The sequence below is a fragment of the Mesoplodon densirostris genome, chromosome 6, assembly GCF_025265405.1.
Source record: "Mesoplodon densirostris isolate mMesDen1 chromosome 6, mMesDen1 primary haplotype, whole genome shotgun sequence".
Taxonomy (NCBI): Eukaryota; Metazoa; Chordata; class Mammalia; order Artiodactyla; family Ziphiidae; genus Mesoplodon; species Mesoplodon densirostris.
The window spans coordinates 71,535,526-71,550,197 of record NC_082666.1 but is presented as its reverse complement, the minus strand read 5'-3'; the positions used below and the strand labels follow the sequence as shown (position 1 = coordinate 71,550,197).

Below are 14,672 nucleotides of genomic sequence, written 5' to 3'. Positions count from 1 at the left end.
GACACTTTTAGCTACAGTTCACTGAGGGAGAGGCAGATTTGACATGGAGTTCAGCTAAGTTAATTGATAAAATAAATCAGCACAATTCAGAGGAATATAGCAGAATCAAGAGCCTCTACAATGTTCATAGTGTCCACGTAAAATCCAAAATTTTTAGACACATAGGAAATGTTATTCCATACTCAAGAAACAAAGAGAATCAATGGAGACTAAGCTTAAAATGACTCAGATGTTGGATTTGGAAAATAAATGTTTAAAAGCAGCTATTATAACTATTATAACAACAAATAGAGATAGATGAAAATATGCTCATTATATCATATATAATGATATATATGCTCAAGATCTCACTAGAAAAATAGAAATTATAAAATAAAACAAAATGGAACTTCTAGAACTAATAAATGCAATATCTTAAATAAAAATTTACTGGAAATATTAATAACAGAACAGAGATAGCAGAAGTCAGTTAACTTGAAGATACAGCAAATATCAGACACCAGGGTAAAACTGGTAAACAATGAGGCTCATCTGGGTAGATGTCCAGTAGTATAGACTTCAGGTGCAGTATGATCAGGACTTTCAATCCATTTCTCTTCAACTGTCTTGGCTCTTTCTTCTCATATGTTTGTCTGACCTGAGGCTGGTTTCCCTCATGGTTACAAGATGGACGCCAATAATAACTACAGCTTCTTTTCACATTCAGCAGGTAAGTGACACTGGTCTCTCTTAAAGCCAAGAAAGAATTTTCCCAGTTTTTCAGCAACCGTCTACTTGTGTCTTATTGGCTGAAAGTCAATCATATACTCATTCCTGAACCAATCACTTGCTGGCTTATACTAATAATTAGTTCACCTCTGGGGTCACAAGTTATGCATGAGGAAGGAGTAGATACCTGAACAAAACTGAGGTTCAGTTAGAAATGTTGAAGGGGAGAACAACGGTGGATTCTGGCAAGACAACTGACAATATCCACTTTCCTGTGCCTTATTTTTCTTGTTCATGAAAGAGTGATAACAATCATACCTGCTTCAGAGGGTTGACGTGAGGATTAAAAATTCAAATCCTCAGTACATGGCCCAGCACATAGTAAGACCTTAACAGATGTTAGCTATATTCATAATCAGTGTTTGTTTGTGTGGTTTCTGTCTTTAGTATCATGCCCAGAAAGGTCTTTCCCTCCCTAATATGATATATTCACTCATATTTCCTTTGATGGTCTTATGTTTTACATTTAAATCTTTTTCAAATTTTATTGTGGTAAGAATATTTAACATGAGATCCATCCTCTTAAATTTTTAATTTTATGATACAGTATTGTTAACTTAGGTACAATGTTGTACAGCAGATCTCTAGGGTTTATTCATTTTCTTTAACTGAAACTTTATACCCACTGATTAGCATCTCCCCCTTTCCTCCTCCCCCAGCCCCTGGCAACCACCATTGCACTCTATGATTCTATGAATTTGACTATTTTAGATACCTCATTCAAATGGAATCATGCAGTATTTGTCCTTCTGTGGCTGGCGTATTTCACTTACCATAACTTAGTTAAACTCACACAGCCAGAAAATGACTGAATTAATATTTGAATCCCAGTAGTCTGACTCAAAAGCCTGAAAACTTAATGAAATATGATACAGAATAGTATTTACTGTGTATACTGTTTATTTCTTGAACCTAGGGGTGTTGAGAAAGCCAGCTGAGTTATTGTATGTACAAGTGCTTTGTAAACTGTAAAGGACTATGTAGTGTCGGTGAGCAGGGATTCACCTCACTGCTTGCCAGGGTATAACAAGGAAGAGCAGCCAACATCCAGCCCATGATTGCCCAGCAGCCTCCTCTCACCTTTCTTCCTCTGGCTTCTTTTGGTCCCTGTCGTTTAAAGTGTGAAAAAAAATGTGATGAGAACACTAGATAGATAGATAGATAGATAGATAGATAGATAGATAGATAGACAGATAGATAGACAGATAAAGTGTGCTGCTCAGTTGCCCACATGGAATCCCCTCAGCTAATCCAGCAGTACAAGGTGCCTCTGCAGTCCTGCCAAAAAACTCAGCAAAAAGCCTCCTTCTTATTCTCTGGGGGTGGGGGCTACTCTTCCTTGCGGTGCGCAGGCTTCTCATAGTGGTGGCTTCTCTTGTTGCAGAGCACGGGCTCTAGGCACGTGGGCTCAGTAGTTGTGGCTCGCAGGCTCTAGAGCTCAGGCTCAGTAGTTGCGGCGCATGGGCTTAGTTGCTCTACAGCATGTGGGATCTTCCTGGACCAGGGCTCGAACCCGTGTCCCCTGCATTGGCAGGTGGATTCTTAACCACTGCGCTGCCAGGGAAGTCCTCAAAGTATTTGTTTTGACTTATTGCTCCTAAAGCATGAAAGAAATAGAAAACCTGCCCACTTCTAAATGCAAACTTCTGTGGTTGACAAGACTTGGCATGGTGAAGAAATGGATCCCTGACAAGAATGGCGGATGGGAATTTCCAAATCTGCTACATTCCAGTGGATGAATGGTCAGGAGTTATGAGTGGCTCCCCAATGGGAAGAAAGCTGTTGGGATTACTGACCACAAAAAGGAAAATTTCAAAATTTCCAGTTATTTGTCACTTTAGATTGCTTTGTGTCTTTGGAAAATCCACTCTTACCAGCACTAAAGGCAATTTCTAAGGAAAAAAGGGGAAAAAAAGGAGATGCCACTTTGGAAGATGTCATTGCTTCATCCTTCAAATAGCCACATGGGGGAATGTGTAGCAATTTCCTTGTTAGGAAATTCTGTCCTGTGCTGCTCTACATGCAGACTGGAACTCTCCTGAGAGCTAGACTGACAAACCTATCACCTGATGGAACTTCGCTCATGTGGGCTACAAGGAAAAGTTGCCTAACTCAGAAGTCAGCAAATCTCACGGGTGTTTCCAAGTGAGCTCCAAACCCTGAGGCAAAGCAGGTAAGTGTTTGACTCACAAGCTCTTTGTTTTCTTATTCTTAACACATTTCTCCACAGGTGATTTCATAACATAATGGGGTTATCTAATTAATAACTATGATGTACATCTTTTGGAAAAAATAGTCTATATGTATAGGACATTATTATTATTGGTGTTGGGATTAAGTCTCATTACTTAATAAGTATTAGTAAATTAAGAAAAAGTGTGCAGTTCATACCATAGGCATAATGTAATACTCATTTGAAAAATCTTTAATTTGAATAATTGCTTGAAAAGGCTACTACTTTAAGATTAGGTTCACTTTACTATTGTAACCTAGAAAATTTAGAGAAGTTTTCATAACCTAAGAATCACATACCATCTCTGAATGATCACATATTTTAAATAGCTTATTATAAGTGAAGTGTCATTGTAAATTATTAGAGATCACTAGCCAGTTCCAAAGGTAGATGTTTTCCTGGAGTATGTCTAATTTCTAGGCTATTGAAGGGGAAGCTGTTGGATTTATTCATTTCATTAAAAAATAATATTCTGTTTTCTAATTAAAAAGCAATACATGTTCATTGAAGAGCATGAGAGAAACATTAAAAAAACATGGAGGAAATAAAATAAGGATCACCTATAACCCTTAGAGATAACTCCTATTGATATTTTGCTATTAACATTTGTCTTCCAGTCAGTATTTTCCTATCTTTCTAATTGTTTTTAAACTTACAAAAGAAATACATGCTGGGACTTCCCTGGTGACGCAGTGGTTAAGAATCTTCCTGCCAATGCAGGGGACACAGGTTCAAGCCCTGGTCCGGGAAGATCCCACATGTCGCGGAGCAAATAAGCCTGTGCACCACAACTACTGAGCCTGCACTCTAGAGCCCGCGCGCCACAACTACTGAGCCCACGTGCCACAGCTACTGAAGCCTGCGTGCCTAGAGCCCGTGCCCTGCAACAAGAGAAGCCACTGCAATGAGAGGCCCGCTCACCACAGCAAAGAGTAGCCCCCGCTCGCCGTAACTAGAGAAAGCCCGCGTGCAGCAACGAAGACCCAATGTAGCCAAAAAATAAATGAATAAATAAATTTAGGGCTTCCCTGGTGGCGCAGTGGTTGAGAGTCTGCCTGCCGATGCAGGGGACACAGGTTCGTGCCCCGGTCTGGGAAGATCCCATATGCCACGGAGTGGCTGGGCCCGTGAGCCGTGGCTGCTGAGCCTGCATGTCCGGAGCCTGTGCTCCACAACGGGAAAGGCCACAACAGTGAGAGGCCCGCGTACCAAATAAATAAATAAATAAATAAATAAATAAATAAATAAATATATTAAAAAATACATGCTTATCATAAAATTTTGAGACTAGACAAAATGCAGAAGTCACCCTATTATAGGCTGAATTGTGTCCCGCCAAATTCATATGTTGATGTCTTAACTCCCAGTACCTCAGAATGTGACTATTTGGAGAAAGGGCCTTTAAAATGTGATTAAGTTAAATGCGGCTGTTAGGGTGGGCCCTAATCCAATCAGACTGGTGTCCTGTCTGAAAAAGCCACGTGAGGATGCAGCAAGAAGGTGGCTATACACAAGCCAAGGAGAGAGGCCTCAGAAGAAACCTGTGAGCACCTTGACTTCTAGCCTCCAAAACTGCGAGAAAATAAGTTTCTGTTGGTTAAGCCACCCAGGCTGTGGTATTTTGTTACAGCAGCCCTAGCAAATGGATACACACCCTTTACCCTCTATCCTACTGTTCTCCTCAGGGGTAACCATCACCAACACTGTTCTTCCAGACCTATTTCCTATGCTTTTTCACACATGGAGTCATACATAGGAAGTTTCTTTGTTGGGCTTGTACTTTAAATAATGCTCTGTTGACTTGCTTTTTTCATTTAACAGTACATCATAGACAGCTTTCCACATCAGTACACATAGAGAACTACCTACCACATTCTATTATTTTAATAAATTTGTTTACTTTATTTTATTATTTATTTTTGGCTGTGTTGGGTCTTCGTTGCTGCGTGCAGGCTTTCTCTAGTTGTGGCGAGCGGGGGCTACTCTTTGTTGCGATGCGCAGGCTTCTCATTGCGGTGGCTTCTCTTGTTGTGGAGCATAGGCTCTAGGCGCTCAGGCTTCAGTAGTTGCGGCACGCTCAGTAGTTGTGGCTCACAGGCTCTAGAGCACAGGCTCAGTAGTTGTGGCACACGGGCTTAATTGCTCCATGGCATGTGGGATCTTCCTGGACCAGGGCTCCAACCCGTGTCCCCTGCATTGGCAGGCGGATTCTTTTTTTTTTTTTTTTTTTTTTTGCGGTATGCGGGCCTCTCACTGTTGTGGCCTCTCCCGTTGCGGAGCACAGGCTCCGGACGCGCAGGCTCAGCGGCCATGGCTCATGGGCCCAGCCGCTCCGCGGCATGTGGGATCCTCCCGGACTGGGGCACGAACCCGTGTCCCCTGCATCGGCAGGCGGACTTTCAACCACTGCGCCACCAGGGAAGCCCATCAGGCGGATTCTTAACCACTGCACCACCAGGGAAGCCCAGAGCACATGCGTTTAAAATTTGACAGCTGTTTGTCAAATTGCCTTCTACAAAGGCCTAACCAATTTCTAGTCCTATTGACATATATGAGACTCTCTGTTTCCCCAGTTAGGCTTTTTCTTTTCTTTTCCTGTTTATAGGTATGAGTGTGTGGATATACATAGACTTACAAAAATTGTACTATCAGTATTGTTTTCAGTCATAAGCATGTTTAGGACTCATTTTCAGTTTTTATGTATAGAATAATTTTGGGGGGGAAGCTCTTGTCTACATCAACGACCATTATTGCCAATGTTGGGTATTGGAACTGTGGATTTAGAGCAACCTACACATACCTCTGAAGGGTGTGTCTCTGGGATGAAGACAGAAATGAGAATGTTTTTTCCCTGGAAATAAGTGAACTAATGCTTTGAAATAGTTGGCTAAGTTATCCCTCTGAAAGTTAACTTCCAATTTTCTTTGGGAAACTAGTTAAATTATTAAAATGGCATTCAAACCCTGTAGGCTTCAGCTGCCATAACAAAATACCACCAAATGGGTGGCTTAAACAACAGGAACTTATCACAATTCTGGAGGCTGGAAATCCAAGATCAGGCAGGGTGCCAGCATGGTCAGCGTCTGAGAGCTCTCCCCTCAGACCCAACAATTTCATTCCTATATATTTACCCAACAGAAATACATATATACGTGCACCAAAAGACATACAAAAGTTCATTTCAGCACTATTTGTAACACTCCTTAATTGGAAAGAATGAACAAACCACAAATATAGTGACTATAAATTTCACAATCATGATGTTGAGCAAAGAAAGCCAGACACAGGAAAGTATATATTGTATAGTTTCATTTATATGAAGTTCAAAAAAAAAAAAGCAAAACCAATTTATACTGTTCAAAGACAAGATATTGGCTCACCTTGTTGGAAAGAGGTAGAGTCTGGGAAAAGAACATGAGAGGGATTCTGGTATGTTAGTCTGTTCTATTTCTTGATATTAGTTACCTAGTTACCATATGTTTACTATGTTAAAACTCTTCAAGCCATACACTTATGATTTTTACATTTTTTGTATGTATGCTGTCCATCATTAATAATATACAGATTTCTAAGCCCTATCTGAGCAAACAAGATAAGTGTAGCTTCAAAGCAAATGAGATCAGAAGAATATACCCAGTATCTCATGAGGATTTTGCCTATATATTGACAAGTTATGACATGCAGAGCTGATATCATGAGGTTAGTTGTGTTACCTTGGTTTCTTATCATTCATGGAATCATGTTGAACAATATATATAAAAATATTTATAGTATTAGTGCTATACTATTTATAGTATTAGAATAGTAGAAAATAAAAAATATGTATTTATGCTCTACTCTTCTATCCTGTTTAATGTCTTAAAATATAATTGTTGTGGCTCACTATGTTGATTTCATAACCCACGAATGGCTTGTGAGATGCAGTTTGAAAAACACTGCTTTAAGCTGTATCCAGTCCAATTCTAGGAATTGAAGCACAGAGAAGCTAAGTGACTTACCCAATGGCACACAGAAAAGAATAAAAAGAAGAGACCTATATTTCCTCCCACCAACTGTTTCCCTTACAAAGCAGCTCAGTTTTTTCTGAAACTGATTAATTTAGACAATCACTTAGACTTACCACATTTAGGTAACTGTCATTCACTTTAGACTAAATTCATGTTCTTATAATTTAGTAAATAGCCTGTAACCTGCCCCCAGAGAGAGCCATTCTTTGGGCCACTGTTTAGTGAAACTGGTAGAAATGAAGTTTTTTTTGGGGTCCTAGTCAGGGAGGAGTGTAAATGATGGAGCTCTTTAGGGCTCAGAATTTGGAGTCACACAGACATGGGTATAAATTCCAGCTCCAGCTCTCTCTAGCTTTGTGATCTGTGGGCAGGAAGCTTCTCTATGACTCAACTTCCTCAACTATAAAATAGAGGTAATAATAATAATAATGATAATAACCTTATAGAATTGAGTGAGGTCATTCATGTGAAGTATATGTGTATTAGTTACACAATGTCTCAAGCATGGTAAGTACTCAACATATGTTGACATTATGATGATGATGGCCATCAAGGAAGTCTAGTCTAAGGGAAAATGAGGCAGTCCTGTGAACAGAACCCTGAAAATCCAGGAGAGACCAATGGAAACTACCTACAATTAAAGCTGAAAAGAGGGAACTCTACTTGGTTTCCATTGATTTCCAGGCCCATGGGCAATGAATAAGGTACTAACAAACCCACACATGGAAATTACTTACATTGATTTACAATAGAAATGACAATAGCAATCAATTAACAAATGATGGATTTAAATATGAACTGGCATATAGGGACTCAGTGATAAATATTCAGTATCAGTGCTCAACCCAGAATGGACTGGATATGGAGAGACACTGGGCTTTCTTAAACAGGCAGACTGTAGCAGATGGCTCTCTTCTGTTGCAGTCACCTTTCAGGGCAGATGATACCAGGACATCAGCTGGCTGGAATGCTCAGTCCTTTGGCTAAGGGCTCAACCCATTCCCCTCTTCCTCTTACCTTATTACACTTCATCATAAGCACAAAGCTCCATAGGTAGCTACCTGCAGTGCGTCTGTGTCCAGCTGCCTGTATAGATGGAGAACCTAATAACAAAACTTCTGTGACTGTGAGAATTTCAAACTGAAGATAGAATAGATACTTCATAGACTAGCTGTATCTGTATCATTTAAAGGGGAATCCGAGCCTTAGAAAAGAGATTGCCAAATAGGCAGGGGCCTCTGAGCTTTTGTGTTCTGACACACTGTGATAAGAAGCATGAGAGCACCTGTGGAAAATAATCAGCTTTGGTAATTGAGACAACTTTTATGACAATGAAAGAAGCAGATAATCCTGGTATTCCTGACTTGAGCTGTTTTGGACAAAGGTAAAAATAGTCTGGGTAAGAATGAAAGTAAATCCAGTGTGCCTGAACCTCCTTGTTGGAAGTCAGTGGTGGTCTGAGGTCAGCAGTGTGACTAGAGTGCCCACATTATTTTCAAGCCTCAAATCACATTATCACTACACCTGGTAACAGTGCTGCCCCTCTTCAAATGTGCCTGGGCATTGTTGATGGTGCCCCAGAGCTGAATTCTGCAGCTGGAGGGTCTTCTGACCCCCTCATCCTTCTCATGAGGGATGAACTCTGCCCTCTTATGTAATGATGATATTGTATTGAGTCTTTGCGAATGTTAGCTCAGAGAATTCTCATTCTTCCATTTTACAGACAGGTAGTGGGATTAAGTGACCCTTTAGGAGCAGAAATGGGGTTAGAAGTCAAATTTGGCAGCCAAACCCATGATGAAGCCACAGGGGAGGCGGTGAGCACAGAGGTGTTAGAATCAGAGGCCCAGTGTTCGTATCCCAGTTCCACCTCTTACTAGCTTAGAATGTTGGAACATTTTCTTAATCTCGGTTTTCCTATCTGTAGGGTGAAGGTCATAATAGTAGCTACCTCAAGGCATTGTTTGATCATGTGAGACAATGCATGTAAATTACTTAGTACCATGTTTGACACATAGAAACTGCTCAATAAACATTACCTATCATCTCCTCTATCTTTCTGGGCCTTGGAAACTAAACTATGTCCAAATTGCTATATTCAATCTCTCAAATCCCTTAAACAGATTATTTCCAGTATATTGCTGCTGGCTTTCTGGTTCTGAGCACATAATATTCTGAAATAAAATATTTAACTTTTTGAGAAAAGAAAAGTTGCAAGCAAAATACGAATTCCTGTGGACTTATTATGAATTTCTCTTGCACTGCTTACTTTAAATAGCCATCTAATCACACACAACCACCTCTGCCCTCCTTGAACTGGGTAACTGATAGGGAAAAATATATTGTACGAAGAAGGCTTTTTACATTTTCAGTGTGCTTACCATTAACATTGGTCTGTCATTTATGATCACTCATCTGGTAGTGATATTCCCAGTGTTGGCATTACAGAGCTTCTGGGCTAGGCCAGAGGTGGGGCTCAGGTGATTCTGATAAGAAAGCCAGACACTGATTTGCACAGGGGCCAAGGAGCGTCCTGGAACACAAGACTTGGATCCTGACACCCCTGGCTTCAGGCAGCATGCCTGATGGACTAGAATAGCTCCCACAGAAGCCCGGCAAAAGGGAGAAATGACTGGAGCACTGGAGTGCTAAGTCACCATAAGGGAAGAAGGAAGCTGCCATAGCAAAGCCAAACCTAGCAGCAAGGCCATAGTGTTTTATGGAGTGGTTGCTCCTTGTGCACTATAGGAATTGCTACCAAAATCCTGACCTTACCAGCCTGGTGAGTAAGGGCCCCAAGGAAAATGTCTGTTTCTAACTTGTGAGTGAGCTGTCCAGAACAATTTGGGGACTGAATAACTTTACTGTGGAACATCCCAAACTCCCTCTCATTTTTCAAGGTCAGTTTTAGGTGACTAGATGTCCAGCATTGGCAGGATGGTGTGACCCCCATGGTGAACTGTCAGTGCCGAAACTGCTAATAAGATGACAAAGAGTTTGCTGGACTAACCACTTAACACTTTGAGGCTCAAACAACTTTGCTATCGTGTCTTTCCCTTCTGAGTTCCCCAGCTCAGTGTTTATGGATGTTTGTAGGTAGCTTTGCAGACTCTAGGAAATGACTTTAAAGGGGAGATTCTAAGAAACTGGACTTCCCATAGTCAAGCCAATGGGAGGCTTGGAGCTGGTGAAATTTGGGTATTAATGTTATTATTATCCTTGTTCTAATGGTGAATGAAGGCTGAGCTCTTTGGATTGCTTTTTTAAGTCTCAACATCAGAGGATTCAAAGAACGCTGATTTCTTTCTTTCTTTGAGTGCTGATTTCTTATAAAGAAAATTTCAAGTTAAGCATTCCTTATGGTCAGACACTATATCCTGTATTTTTAAAAAGAGTATTCACAAATCTTAGAAGAGTGCTAGTACACAGTAGGCTCTCAAAGAAAAAACTTAGAGTAAAATTTGTTGCTGATTCCATTCTCTTGTGACCTAAAGGCTTGGAGTGCTTATTAGTGGACCTTGGTTTCTTCTTGCAAATCATCAAATTCTTCTCTGCTATGACTCACACTAACAGGAAAACTGATGAAATTTCTTTTCAGCAGTAACCAGAATGCGTTCTTTTCTTTATTACTTAAAAGTGCAGTAGATTCACTAACACTGAAATCAGATATGGCCAAGGCTGAATGATAACAGAGAGAAGTGAAACATTTTCTTAGGGGACTGTAGTGAAACTTGCTCCCCCACCCCTTTTGTTTTTCATCAGAGGAATGCTTGTAAGTGTAGCAGTAATTATATAGTCAACTGGTGTTTTGAAAAATGTGTCTACCTGCATTGAAGATGCTTTCCAAATGAATTGCAATTACTTACCACTAGGAGTAAATGATCTACAACAGGCATTCATATTTTTTATGCAGAACAAATATTAAATGTTTGGAAAATTCATTAATTAGATAAAATTACCCCCTCCCCCTCAGCCACAGTACACCCATGGGTTTTGGGGAGTTTGCTTTGTTAGTTAATTTGTGAAAGACAAGAGCTTTTACTACTCTCTGAGAATTTGAAACTGTATTGATATTGGAGTGGGTAAGGGCAGGAATAACATCACCAGATTTCTTTTTCTCTTGAGAAGCCAGTGAGTAATTGGGGTGTGTCAGTTTTGCTGTAATTTTTGTCTAAGAGCATTTTCCTCTTTGAGATTTGTATTCCAAATACAATGTTATTGCTTAGATAATTTCTCTGGAATAAACGATAAATCCAGTATATGAAATATAAACTGTCATCTCGATGTCTTTAATTTTGATTCAGTAGCTAAATTAGGGATTGAGATTTAAGGTTTAGTATTGTTTTGCCTGCACTCTAGCCTCCCAGCCTTCTTTCCTCTCCCCACTCCTATGAATTTAGGCTAGAGGGGAGGAAAGTGGGAGAAAAAACTGGAGTATGACCTTTCTCTTCCCTTCCTTGGTTTTCAACCAGTTCCCTAATAGTTATTATTTTCTGAGTGCCTACTTTGAACTAGACATTGTACAATCAATATCTTATTTAATCCATACAACAACTCTCTGTGGGAGCTGCTACTATTGTCTTTGTTTTCCTGATGAGAACACTGAGGTGCAGAGATTATAAGTGTGGAGCCTGATTTCAACCCAGTTCTATTTAATTCCCCAATGCTCACTCTTTCCAAACATGGAATGCACTCAGTAAATATTTGACCGCTTCTGACTCCTTCATTCCTATACCACAGAGGACATGACTGAGTTAGACACAAAACCAGGGCTTCCTCAGCCCCCTTTGACACCAGGCTTAATGGGAGAGAAGGGAGAACCTTCTAGATTTAGAAGAGAAGAAAGGAAAGAGGGTGGGAAAACAGAAGAGAATAAAAGCAAAATAGAGCTGAGGCCAAGGAGAGAGAAAGGGATATTTGGGAGAATTTGTGGAGAATAGGAAAGGAAGAATTAAATTCAAGTCTTCAAAAAATCAGGAAGCTCTCCATACTTTGGCTATTTTGTATGGGGAATATTTCCTAATATTTTCACCAGTAATTCCCCAAATACTGAATACTCTGCTCTAGAATTTTTATCATTTTGAAATTTCAGGAATTCAGATAATGATGATTTAACCAGAGAAAGGAATGCATAAGAGAGGCTCAAATGACTTGTCTCCACCAACCTTTTCTGACCCTTATCATTCCACTCCTCTTTAGTTTGTTTTCCATTTCCTTCTTTCTTACCCATACCATCTTGAATTATCAATTCAAGTTGATAATCATGGTGTATCTACTGCACCCAAAATATTGTGGGGATGGCACACAAAGAGGAAGTTGCTGATCATATATAGAGGAAATAAGATACACACACAAATAATTCTGATACAAAAAATAATGGTACAGTTGAATAGAAATAGAATGTACTGTGAATATTGTAGGGATCCCTCCATGTCAAAGAGGATAGAGATCTAACAAGATAATTCCCAATGAGGTTCTGGTGACAAGTTAAAAGTGTGGCAGATGGAGAAAGAGATATTGGTGGTGGTGGTGAGGTAAATAGAGGCTCTTATGCTTCCATTTCAAATATTAGTTTTCATAAAACATATATTTGTCTGTATTTTGTTTTGGTGGCCAATCCTGAGTCCCAAGAATTGACTTGACTTTATATTCTTATTGGTTATTGCTAATGTAGGACAACTAATGATTTTTGTATTGTCTGTCTTGAATCTTGCTATGTCATTAAATTTTTTTTTAAAGTTAATTTCCTTAGATTTTTCAAAGTTAGATATTTGGAACTAACATTTTTTTTCTTCCAAGATATTTACCTTTTCTTGTCTTGTTACATTGACTATGAACTCTAGTACAGTGTTCAAAGATAGTGGTGACAGAGTTCATTCTCTTGTTTTCTCTAACAGAAATGCTTCTAATGATTCATCACTAAATATGGTGTTGAGTTTTCTGATTCTCTTTACCAAATTAAGGAAATGTCATTCTTGGGAAACTCAATCACAGGGATGGACACAAGATCCAAACAGAGCCAATCAGAGTCTTCTCCTGGATTGATATAAGACATCAGAGAGGGAAATTTTTCTTTTTCTACTTTGGTTTTTAAACTAGGAAGATGAAATTTTGTGGCTGTAGATGTCCATTTTCTCTGATACATGGAGAGAGATACATGAACTGAGAGATAAGCTGATCTGAGGGATACAGTGGGGAGAGAGATAGTCTTATGACAACGAGCCCTTGGACCCAGCCATGTTGGGAACCAGCACTATCCTATGGACTTCTCAGGTATATGAATCAATATAGTATCTTTTTGCTGTAGCTATTTTGAAATGAGTGTCTGTCATTTGCATCCAAAGCAGTTTTGACTAATAAACTTCCTAAATTTTCAAATTTATGGATAGAAATAATATAGATAATTCTCTTATAATTTCAAAAATCTCTCCTATACCTGTAGTTAAGTATTTCTCATCCCTAAATTGTATTTTTTTTATAGTTCCTTTTAAAAAAATTATAGCTGTCTATAGTTATTGGTTTTTAGGAACATAGTTTTATTTATTTTTATTTTTTATTTTATTTTTTTTTTTGTGGTACACGGGCCTCTCACTGTTGTGGCCTCTCCCGTTGCCGAGCACAGGCTCCGGACGCGCAGGCTCAGTGGCCACGGCTCATGGGTCCAGCCGCTCCTTGGCATGTGGGATCTTCCTGGACCAGGGCATGAACCCGTGTCCCCTGCATTGGCAGGCAGACTCTCAATCACTGCGCCACCAGGGAAGCCCAGGAACATAGTTTTATTGATCAAGACCCCAATAATCTTATAAATTTAATAAAAATTTAATTTTTCTTTTTCCTTCCATTTATATTCTTTATATTACTTTTTAATTACATGTTATTTATTCATTTATTACTTCACATTACTATTTTTCTTCAATTCTGTGCTCAGTTTATTTCAAACTTTATTATTTTCTAAAGGATGCACTTAAGGCTACAAATATTAATTTTCCTCTGCATATTGCTTAATCCATATTGCAGAACTTCTCAGGTATAATATACTTATGTTGTGTATTTCTAAATTATTTGTAATTTTTCTTTCCATTTTCTCTTTTACCCAAGTTATTTAGAAGGATGTTTAAAATTTTCAAACTGTGTAGATATAAAACCTTCAAAAGTTTTCAATTTTTATTTTTTAGAAATTTCCAGATTTACAAAAAGATTGCAGAGATAGTACAGAAATCCCATATAGTCACCACCTTGTTTGCTCTATTATTAACATCTTACATTAATATGGTACACTTGTTATAATTAATGAATCATTACATACATCATTATTAACTAAAGTCCATACTTTATTTAGATTTCCTTAGTTTTTATCTAATGCCGTTTTACTGTTTCAGAATCCCATCTAGGACACCACATTACATCTAGTTGTCTTGTATCCATAAGCTCATCCTGGCTGTGTCAGTTTCTCAGACTTTCCTTATTTTTGATGACCTTGACGGTTTTGAGAAGTATCAGGTTTCTCAATTGTAAAGTTACTCTTTTCTCCCTTTCCACGTTGTACTCTTTGGAAGAAAGTTACTATATACTGCTCACACATAAAGAATGGGGAGTTATGCTCACTTCTTTGAGGTTGGAATACCTACACAATTTATTTTGAATTGTTCTGCAAGGGAGATTTG

At 39.0% G+C, this 14,672-nt stretch overlaps 1 protein-coding gene across 1 annotated transcript in view; it reads left to right on the top strand.

The window, feature by feature from the left end:
- Positions 1–2,825: 2,825 nt before the first annotated feature.
- JAK2 (Janus kinase 2) overlaps positions 2,826–14,672 on the top strand; it is a 263,827-nt gene continuing 251,980 nt past the window's right edge. Inside the window, exon 1 of the mRNA XM_060102217.1 lies at positions 2,826–2,941. The gene's annotated coding sequence lies outside the window, so the exon portion shown is untranslated. The remainder of the gene's footprint in view (positions 2,942–14,672) is intronic.